The sequence below is a fragment of the Patiria miniata genome, unplaced genomic scaffold (assembly GCF_015706575.1).
Source record: "Patiria miniata isolate m_02_andy unplaced genomic scaffold, ASM1570657v1 HiC_scaffold_9, whole genome shotgun sequence".
NCBI classification, from domain to species: Eukaryota; Metazoa; Echinodermata; class Asteroidea; order Valvatida; family Asterinidae; genus Patiria; species Patiria miniata.
The window spans coordinates 2,358,436-2,370,291 of NW_024037076.1; the positions used below are offsets into that span (position 1 = coordinate 2,358,436).

At 40.0% G+C, this 11,856-nt stretch overlaps 1 non-coding gene across 1 annotated transcript; it reads left to right on the forward strand.

Moving 5' to 3' along the window:
- Positions 1-10,013: 10,013 nt before the first annotated feature.
- Positions 10,014-10,233, forward strand: LOC119721124. Its single transcript, XR_005270156.1, has one exon. It is a non-coding gene; the product is annotated as a small nucleolar RNA U3 (small nucleolar RNA).
- The last annotated feature ends 1,623 nt before the right edge of the window (positions 10,234-11,856 follow it).

Consider the following 11,856-nt stretch of genomic DNA (forward strand, 5'->3'; position numbering starts at 1 on the left):
GAAATCATACCCCTGTTTCCTGATCTAGTTCTGTTTCCTGATCTATTCCGCAAGCCATATGCCCGTAGCGAGTATGTTCCAATATTTACATTTTGAGAATCATGTCGTGGCTTTTGAACAAAGAGGTCGGACCATCTTAAAAACAGAGACACGTTGTAGGTAGTCGGCCGCATTTTGCATTTTTTGTTGGCCGATTTAGATATGTATCTTTTTATGTTTGCGGACTTGTGGCTTGGACGCACCATTATCTTGTGTTTACTTTCGGATCTAAGCGTGGAACGCACACGTGCATTGCGCAAAAAGATTACGGTGTAGTGTTGCATTTTGACTCTCTGAAATACGGACTGGTTGTAATTGCGCATGCCTAAGTGGCTGGTCACGTGTGGGGGTTCAATGAGTCAATAGATAAAGGTACACATGTATGGAAATTGCATTCAAAAAATTGTAGGGGTTTATCGAGATGAGACCATATTATAGATTTGTAAGTTGTTTGATAGATTTTCAATATTACACCGCAATTTTTTTTATGAAACAAAGAAGACAATGGACGGTATTATCTAAACAAAACTGGAATGAAACTACAGGAAAATTGTATCTTGGAGGGAAAAGAAATCGTGAGAAGAAACAATAAGTTCGTGCGCTCTTTTAAAGGCTGCTTTTGGTGGAAAGGAGAATAAGGGTTTTTTTTTGGGGGGGGGGGTTGGGGCGATGTGCGTTTGTGTTTTGATACTCCTAATTTCGTATGCGTTGAAAGGGGAAATTATGTAAAAGCTTCTAACGGTCCTTGAAAAATGATATTATTTCTTGAAAGGCAATACACGCTAGGCGACAAAGCGCTCTATAGATCCGCTTCCTGAGATGTCAAATAGGCAGAGGCTTTGGCACTGTGATTGTTTGTCAGACAGGCGCGGTGGAGCGAGGCTGCAGAGTGGACCGGTCGTCTCGGGTTGCCGGGCCGTTTGGAGTGCCAATATCCCCGGTCGAGTGATGCGGGGCTGGCGCGCTGTGGGCCGCGGGTTTCCGGTCCATCAGGTCCGGTGGGTCTGTGCGGTAGATGACCGGCGATCGCGGAGAAGTGAGTTATTGAGGAGGGGGAGAGAGAGAGAGTGGCGGTTTGAAGAGGAGTATGTGAGGATTAGTAAGAGAAGGATGCGGCTCCATGGTGATACTGAATATCAGATGAAGTCTGGGAGATGCCCAACTCTGGAATATTGACGAGCGGGGTGTTGGTGTGATTTTGCTGGGAGGAGGGGGGGGGGGGAGTTGGAAATACACATGCGCAGCTGCTAGGCGCACAGTTGTTGATTTAAACTAGGGCTAGTGACTCTAGACTCAATATGATGAATTTAGTTCATAATACTGCCAACTATATAATTGTTCTCAATTGGGCCCAAGTTTCATAGTGCTACTGAGAAGGAATATACGTTTGGCAGAGATCAGCTCGGAACCAGCGACAAGCATCATATATAGCTTGACGCTTTCACTGGTAAGAAGCAATTTGCTTAATCAGTGGTTCCCGCTCCCCGTCGCCAGAATCGACGAAGGACGGATTGTGAACCAGTCTAATAAAATAATCGCAAAGTCCCTTTTTTTTTTTTTTTTTTAATAATCTTCAAAATGGGCAAGTATTGCTGAATTAATTCTTGTCCAAAGTTGTAAAAAAAAAGAAAAAAAAAAGAAGTACCTAACTATACAACTTTGGGAAAAAAAATTCTCCCAGAAATGAATTCCAATTTTACAAAAATTAAAGTATTATCGAAGTAAATTTATACCAATTGTTGGCCAGAATAAAACTGCCTAACTTTGTTTCACCATTTTTTTTCTCGTGGACGAGTATAGTCTACATATACACCACTGTGATATATCACTCATCGACTTATAACAGTCATAGGGGAAATGTCGTCGATATCCGGATGACATTATACTGACGTACGACAGCCGCACGGGTTGTGCGCAGTGCGCAAGCGAGCGTGAAGCGGAACGGACACCCAAGCCGTACACCCAATCCGTCGAGTGTTGCGCCAATTAATTAAAAACTGCGATATTGAGTGTTAAAGGGGCATGCACTGTAGCTGGTGTTCTTTAGAATTTTTTTTACTTTAATGTGTCTATTCGTGAACAGCTCAGAAACCAACGTAGAACAACGTGTATGGGTCTAACAGCCTCGCTCTCATTTTCAATATGGCGCTTGGATGCAGAGAGCGAAAGACCTGATAGACCTTGAGACATAATGACGTCAAGCTTTGTTTACATGTTGGTTTGCCTATATGAGAACCAATCGTCCCCCTGGCTCCCATAGGAAAGTGCACTTGTAATCAAAGCGTGACGTCATTATGTCTTAGGTCTATTCTAAAGTTTGCAGGCCAGTAAACAGGCCCGAAATTGTCTTCGCCGGCCCAATCATTATTTGCATGACCTCAGATTCTCCGTTATTAGGGTTTTGTGGCCCTCGTATTTCTCTTTATTTTTTAAGCGAGGGCATTTATCATGATGCACGCAATTCGTACATGCTGCACATCACGAGCATAAAAACCATAATCCATGTTGATCGCCCTACATTCAACCTCATCTGGAGTATTTGCGTTGGTCACGACACACGCCTGAACATTACATCCCGTACACGGTACACACTAACCACGCACACAGGACAAAAACCACCCCTAAATCTTCCTCCTATTCAGGATAAAAAAATATCCCCCAGAAATAGGATACAGGCAACATAAAACCGCTATATCCCGGATTATAGGCCTACCGGATCCGCGAAACTAAAGACGACGAACATACAAAAAAAACCTAAAAACTCCGTGTTTGACGAGCACTTGTGACCGTGGCGGGGCCAGGTGGCGCTACGGGGCTTGAGTGACAATATGCCGGCATATGGTCTCGGTGCGGCCCGCTGCAACTCGAGTCCCGGACCCTGATGAGATTACGTCCGGGGGAAAAATCCTCCCTTCCACTATCTCTGTGGTAACGGGGGATGGGAAACAACTCGTCATAACTCCCGTCAATTGAAGTGTCCCAGAGATGCTTCAAAAATTTTGATGAAAGAGTCGATGGGCGTCTGACGCTCAACATGGTCGAAAAAAAGAGAAATTGGGAGAAACTCTTCAACTGGCTCGTCAGTGCCTGAATTATGACAGACGAAAAACAACAACTGAAAAGGGGGACTGGGAGATGTGACCTTTTTAAGTTCGATGTGATGGTTGGGGTTTTCAAAGTGGGAACACAAATTTGGTCTATTTTTGAAGGTACAGGCTAATTAATCATTTGGAACAAGGCCATTTTACGAAGACACTTTACATTACGAGAACTAGAACGATTTTCAAAAATAAAACCGATACAAATCAATCAAATTAAAACTGCATTTCGTAGAATTATTCCAAGCATATCATTTTTTTAAACTCAATATAAACCAATAAATTTTAGCAAAGAAATTGAATCTAGAATTTAGAATTTTTCAATTTAGAATTTTAAAAAGCCTTGAAAGGGAGCAATAGTCAAGGTCAATTTTGTCTCAATTTGTGGCATTCATCCCTTTCAATAATGCATAGGCCCCTATTAATGTAAGGGGGAAAACAGTTTTGGAATGCTTGTAATAAACACAAGTTAAGAAAAGAAACAGTTTCAGATTCAAAAGTTAATTATTAACCCAAAACTAACACAGTCGAATTCGGTCGCAATCTTTGAAGTCAGGGCGTGCGCGTTTCTGTCAAGAGATTGGCGCAACAACAATAGCATTGTTGTACAGTGTTTACCGTGGTATTATTTTTCCGAAGGGGTAATTTTTACCCCCAACAAAAGGGCGCGGGTCGATGTAAGGTTGCCACGCAGGATCGGTAAGGGTAGATTTAAGGGTCGCCGGTCGCGGCTTGGAATCGGCTCGCGTTTGATCTCTGAGCTATGAGGCAGAACTGACACCGGCATCGCTTTTCGGAGAACATTCCTGAGATTTTGGCGGACTAGCTGTGGGTTCCAAGGTGACATTTGTCGGCGGGTGAAATATCAGATCCACACGCTCAAAATAATGTTCGCCTTGCACCCGAAAAGTCCGGTCAGTGACATTTCAACACCAAATTTAATTTAGCACTACGAAACAGAAATAATAATTGTTCATGTACGGTAATGAAACCAAGGATTCCTCAAATACGCCCAATGCACTGCAGCTCGCAAGCCTGAAGAAACTTGTGGATTTTTTTAAAACCACAGCAAGCATTGTTTATTTAGAAGCGCTATAAAGTTGCACCTGACTCTTAAGACAGTTAGAAACATTAGTAATTATTCGGAAACGAACGATACAATTTTATGGGGAAAAAACTTCCTCAAAGTGAAGATAGGACTGGAACCAAATAATCTATGAAATTATTTCGCCTCAGTGAAATAATTTTGATTGAAACCAAACAATCATTGAATGCAGTTTTCAAAAAAAGTGTGTCCGCAGGCACACTTTTTTACATGCGTAATCAACGTTAACGGAATCCAGTTACGAGACACGCAACATTCTGTAAATGTTTTCTCCGCTTTGACACCGAGTTAGGCTACTTCACATGCTATGTTTATAGGCTGAGTTGATATGCACTCTTCTTAAAGATTGTGAGTAATTATGTTGCGTCCAACGAAAAAAAAATGGCACAACGAAGCAAATGATCCTGTGTACCTCTTTAACATTCGGTGACAGACAAGTTTTTTCTCATGCATTTTCAATTCTCATATAGTTCTCAATTCAGTTTTCAACCGAAAACAGCCGTCGGGACAATGAACTACACGGCACGTTTGAACTTGAGTTGGCCCGACGGCTGTTACCAAACGAGGCCGCCGCTTCCTTAGAAACAATCTTCAGTCGCCGTTGCCCGGAAAAGCAGTTTTGTTTTGATCAAAAGTTGGCCGCACTGAACACAAACAAAAAATGTATTCATGACGGCACTTAACAACAGACTTCAAAATTTAATCCCCGCATGCCCGCACTTTGTTTAAGACTTTAACCCAACATAACTGCGAGGCGAGCAGTGCGTGCGTGTCTGTGTATAAAACCGCTGGAATTGTTGTAATGATCTTTTAATTTTAAGATACACAAATGGATTTGCCTGATTAGATCAAATTCCCTGATAATATTTCGACAAAGTCCAGCCGTTAAAAAGTCTCAAAAGCAGTTTGCAAATTTGTTGTGTGACAAACTATGGTTGGATAGAGAAAACACGAAATATGCAAACTTCAAATTAACATAAACATATCTGGCTAACGTAGGTAAGGTGTATTACATACAGTTTTCAGATTATCGATTGTCCAAAAATAAAATGTATACAAACAGTGTCATTTTTTTTTTTTATTTACTAATTTTTTAAAATTTACTCATTTGGTGCATTGGCTCGTCGGTGTTTCGGTTTGATATTTTTCCATTGAGTAAATAATAATGAAAATACGGATATGTTCATTTTTAGACTTAATTACAATTTGCATGTATTTTCCTAAATCTACCTTTCAAGAATTGTTTGTCATAAATTTTTGTCGTCAAAAATTTAAAGAATGAAATTATTGAATATTTATTGCTTGATTCAAAATCAAGTTCAATATACAAATTTTTGTGTTATCCTCTGATCTTGCTTTCACAAAACTGTTTGTATCAAAGTTGTTTGTCGTCAACAAGTTATACGAGGTCTATATCCAACTGTACCGTGTTTCATTGGTGACTGGTACCGGGAGATTTAAAGGCGTAGCCCGGCCTCACCAAACACGTACACGCTCCCCGTAAGTAGTTGTTTGCTTACACGGAGATTACAACACCCAACACCGGCCAAAATAAAAAAGAAACTTCCAACAAACATTCACCGAGGAGAGGTTAGTACTACGGGGGATAGAGCGATACTGCCCGGGCAGATCGAACTTTGACACGGTTGGAAGTGAGCCGTGAAACCGGCGGAGCGGATCAGCAATCGCGGAGTTGCGTGGAGTTGGAAAACAAGTGTTGAAAATCGCCAGGACGAACAGGCACAAGTGCTCGCAGTTGTCATAAGTTCTTCTCCCGTGAGCGTTTTAAGGAAATATTGCTCAGCGCATTGCAGTACTGTTTACAACCTGTTGATCCGTCATTTCAAAAGATAAATTCTGGAAGGTCGACCATTGGTAGTGAAATCTGTATTTGAGGAACACGTTTGGAAACACCCATGACGGAAGGTGAGTCTTCAAAACTTTTGATTTTGTTTAGAGATTTTTTTTTAAAGTTCACAATTTAAAATGTTACACTTGCTAATGTTGTAAGCAAGGCACATCAAATCTGAAGTTAGTCAAAACAATACTTCTTTAATCATGGAAATGCTGTGTTATATGGTCATGCTATTTCCCATTTTAACACCACATTTTCATTATTTTAACCTTCTGTTATTGATAATTTAAAAATGTCGCGGTACATGTTGGAGAAAGTAATCACGTCGTATTTTTACATTATATTAAGGTTAAATATTTTTTAAGGCTAAGGGATCCGTCAACATTGGGCTGGATAGTTCAGAAGGTACAGCACGGGAACGGTAACTCCGGAGGTCGCTGGTTCAAACCCCGCTCCAGTCAATTTCTTGTTAAACTTTAAAAATAACTGGCAGATGATGGTACTACAATTGAATGTATAAAAGAACATAAAATGAAATAGGGATGAACGGTGGCATTGCATGACTGAGAATTTTGGTGAAAACAATAATTGGAAAATTTGACGTCAATTATTCGTCAAAGTCCAACAATCGTCAACGGAGAATCATGTATTTCTAAAAAAAAAAAAAAAACATAGCATTTTGGCATGTCACGAATCTCAATCCTGCACACGGCAAAAGAGATGATACATGTTGAGATTCGCCCGATTATCTGAGAAATCCTGATACCTCTAGGTCAGATGAAATGGTTCACGTTTTTGTCGGAATTGTTATCGTGACAATCGTAGAGTGCGTGACGATCGTGACAATCGTATTTCGAATGACTTCGAGGCTACGGCGGCGAATGTCGCATGTGCACCGTGTAGGCCTTCTACTGCTGCAGCAATCTTGGATCTTTTTACCCGTAATAAGTATTATAAGTGTCATCTGTCCTTTTGGTTTTTGCTGGTCACAGAGGGCCAGCTTACTGTCCTCTTGGTACCTATCTCACTGACTGATTGACTGACTGACTCCCCGTAGCCTGTGAATCGGGCAGTGCTATCGTATATGATTACCCCGTGACACCAGACTAGTGTCCCCTTTTTACCTTTTTTTCACTGCCTGCCTGACTGACTGTCACTTGTGAACTGGGCAGTGCTATCGTATAGGATTACCCCCATAATGCAAGACGCGTCCTCTCCGCACTCACTGACTGACTCTAACCTGTGAACCGGGCAGTGCTATCGTATAGGTTGACCCTGTAACGCCAATGGATTGGCTTACTAATATACTGCCCTCGGACCAGCTTTTACCTAGTCTTGTTGGATCATTGTATGTATCACTGCCAAAATATATTTAAAACAAAGTCAATATTTTATTTCATAGAAAAATGTTATAAGAGCATCTGCGAACGTATTTTGTCAAAACAAGATATTTCTTTTCTGACGTCATTAGAGCCAAATGACGGGATCACCGATAGACAACCAAAAACAAAATGAATGACGTCAATACTCCAGATTTGTGTGGAAGTGGGTGGTACAGCTTGCGAAGCAAATGAACATTGATCGTCACTTAGTTTTTTATGTCAAAGGCCGCAACTGAAATGGACCGAATTGACATACGCTTAATTGTCCGTAGCTAATGAACTATACGCAAAATATGATATCCTGCAAGTTCTTTTTGCATACATGTACATGGTTTATACAATAAAACCCATGCTGGAATAACACTTAGTCAGTTCGAGGAAAACTTCGCACAAGTCTGATTTCAATATTATCGTCCGTTTACAAACCGTGAAACCGGCTACGATGTGTTAATTGGGTTAATTATTGATGCATCTTTAACCCAATTTTATGAAGCTGTAACAGACAAAAATTGCTAAGCCAACTTACGTGCTTAACAAGAAATTAGTTCGCTTTTAAATTGGGTTTTGCACTTCACCGACGTATATTTTTTTTATAAACTCTGTGTACTCAGTGTTGTCCGTGGACTTGCGATGAGAAAAATTCATAATCTTCCATAAAATTAGCTTGCTTGCATGCTGTTTGGATCAAATTTTCTTTAAAGTGCTCTCACCGTCTTTAATTGTCGAGTTTCACCCCGAAATATGAAGTTATTATTTTTTTGTATTTTGCTATTTATGTAGCAAATAACAAATGTATTCACTGTTGCAAGAGATATTGAACGAAATTAAAGTGCATCTTTAAAGAGAGCTGAGCTACGTTCTTCTTTGATTTGAAAACAAAAATTAGCGAACAGTTTTAGAGCCAACGACAAGATCAACTTATTTGACAGGACAAAAATCTGGAATTGTTTGTCATCCATCATCTTTGCTCTAAATGAAATTTCCCTGGCGGAGTCTCCCTCGGTCACGGTTCTGAGAATTCTGGGGTATCAATTTTGCCGCCAATTTTCAATCAGAGAAAAAAAAACAGGGTACACTGAACACGACGCTGAACTTTTGCCACTGCGTGCAGGAAAAACATTTAGACCGACGAACGAAGACTAGAGTTCGGTCAAGCTCTATGATTTGAGTTATGGCCTACCACCCATGAAGTCCTCATTATTTCGCACAGCTTTTACAACAAAAATTGCTTAAAGGGAAACAAAACTTAAATTATGACCGGCCAGAGCGGCATGCAAGATGTGTTATCACAGCTGCTAGGGCCAGGTCAAAACAAAGTTACGTTGTACAAAAAAAATAATGCCACAGTGAAAGTAATGAGCTATGCCGGTATTTAGTTGCGAGTTGCATTTTTTTAAGCGACTGGTTTAAGACGCACGTTTCAACTTGAACTGTTTTTGAACTGTGAGATTTGGTGTCAGACGAGCCAGTCGGGGTCGAGTAGTTTATAGTTTAGTTGAGAAGGGAAAAAACTGGGTGGCATTTCGTCACAGGAAATTAACAGTTTAGGTTGATTTAGGTTGCTTGTCAGTATTTTGGGGGATTTGTTTGTTTGCTTTTTTATTTGGCTTTTTCGTTGTAGCGGACTGGGTGGATATAATTTTTTTTTTACACATTCAAATAATGTTGTCCCACAGATATCAATAATAGAAATATGAAAATGAATAAAAGTGCTGCAAACTATAAATATATTAACTTATTACTACCCTATCCTATAATTAATAAAAAGAATAACAGTCATAATTTATTGAAAGATTATCAGAGTGATATTCCATGAATTTTTTTCATGGTATTTTATGGCTTTATGTAAGAAATAAGCTGCAGAAAATTACGAGGAAAGAAAATCAGAAAGGGCTTTGTAAATTATCGAATACAGTAATTTACACAGACATCTACGATCTGCGCAATAAATATATACATGAACATGTACAATACAACTGTATCAACAGTGCATGTGAATATAACGCAATGTACACATGTACATGTACATGTACATGTACATTGCACACTTTACATGTAAAATTGTATTAGATAGTACATGTACAATGTACATGGTGTGTATATGACACTGTACATGTAACATTGTATTAGAAAGTACATGTACTGTACATGTACATGTACACTGTGTACATCTACGTGTACACGTACTGTACGGATCCTTTTCAAAAGGAGCGCCAACAATGCATGGAGGCGGGGCTTCCCGTCATCTGATTAACCTTTGACCGATGACGCACCACGCTTGCCGCGCTGCACGATCACCGTGTACACATTTCGGCCAGAAAATATCCATTTCTTCCTCAACATTTCTACAAATTAGAACAAAATTGCATTTTCCTTGTACAAATTCTTATGTAGAATCTATTAATAAACTAAAATTAAATAATCCGAGTTACAAAATGAGGTAAAAATCAGCTTTTTAAATTGTCCAAAAACCATACTGTGATTGCAAAATGGCGGACGCGGATACAAATACCCCTTTCGCATTGTTAACGAGTAAGATCATACTTTTAGGGATCATTTCTATAGTATGTATCTCCTTTCGCAATCGTACACTTGTACGGTGCTTCGTCAACCACGATGACGAGGAACAGTGCTCCCCTCTGAGCGCGAAGCGGGTTTCGGGTGCTACCTTCGGGTTTCCTGCCCTTGACCATTGATGAACGTTCCTCCTCCCCTTAAGTGGGAGCAGGAGGAGGGGAACACATTCTGAGTGGTTGACTTTTTTTAAACAATCAAAAAGTAGATTACAGCTTGAAATGAAAAGCTCAAGGTGCAAATTGATTAAGTTTACGGCAGCCCGGTTTTCCAGGATCGTTGTTTTTCGTGCATTTTGGTCGTTTCCAGAAATTACTCTCCAAATCCAAACAGTTTCAAAACTAACCTCTAATGCTTTCAGCTCAGTGGACACTTTTCGACAAAATAGTGGAAAACCATGCAAAACCAACACGGTTTCGTCAAAAGCACTCTATATTTCTATGAAAAGCTTAAGGTGCAAGTTGATTAATTTTAGGGCAGCCCTGTTTTCAGGATCGTTGTTTTTCGTGCATGTTGGTAGTTTCCAAAAATTACTCTCAAAATCCAAACAGTTTCAAAACTAACCTCTAATGCTTTCAGCTCAGTGGACACTTTTCGACAAAATAGTGGAAAACCATGCACAACCAACATGGTTTCTTCAAAAGCAATCTATATTTTCTAAAATCGACTGGTCGTTGAAATCACATTTCTTGATTCTTCTCAATGACAGCAAACCATACGGAATAATTTCACGGGTTGTTTAGTACCAGTGCGATCTTTAATCCAAATAAGCATGTTCATAATTATAGTTAACATTTGGCATAAATGCAAATGATCCAGTATGTCTTCAGAAGTTTCCACAGTATTTCATAGAAATTCATGCATTAGAAGTCTCGTTTGAAACACAAAAAAAAAGCATACAAAATAATGGAACGTGGGTTTTTCTTTTTCCTCATCGGTGTCTGGCTATTATTAAGAATGTCTATCCAAGCAAAACTCGTAGATGTTCCACGCTAGAGGGATTATCGAGCCACCGGGGATTGCCCAAGGCCCCTGCCGTGCAATGCGCCGCCGACCCCGGGCCAGCACCCTGAGCACACGCTCCTCCACCCCTGGCGTTAAGGCGGTATTCGCGGTATGCCTTTCGAGCCCCGGAAATAAATTAAACTCTACAACTTGTAAAAAGTTTTACACAAAAGATAAATTCGTAATTTATTTGTAAACCGGTTCCAACTCGGCGAGGGTAAGAGGTATAAGTTGACTTCCCTGAAGAATGGTCCCGAATTCTTCAAGGGTGATTTATTTTGCGGTTTTCCCTTTCAATAACTTTTCCTAGCGTCAACAACGTCAAGTCTGGCATTAAACATGAATGATAGCAAATGACACCAGACATTGATAAAGACAAACCTATAAGAAAATTGCTTAAAGTGCAGGAATAAATAAGCGATGAAGAATTATTTGCTATAGGCCTACAGTTCAAAATGACAATTTGGGGATTTGCCTTGATCCCGATTCTTCTATTACTAAATACACCAAACGGTTATTCCGTGACACGAATTTGACATAATAATCAACATGTTATTATTGTCTACCTACCTTTTTTGGGGTGGGGGTCTGGTTGGGAATCCTGAGGTTGCTCAAAAGTGAAACGATAGCTCGAAAGCCGAACAAAACCTTGAGAGAGAGAGGACAGTGGAAAGAAAACTAATATTCAAAAGAAAGCATTGACAGTGACACAACCTAAAGCTTAGATAATTGATTAGGTCACTATCACAGCTATAGCCTAGTGATACTTTCTAGATCCTCGCCTTCCACCTCCGTGAC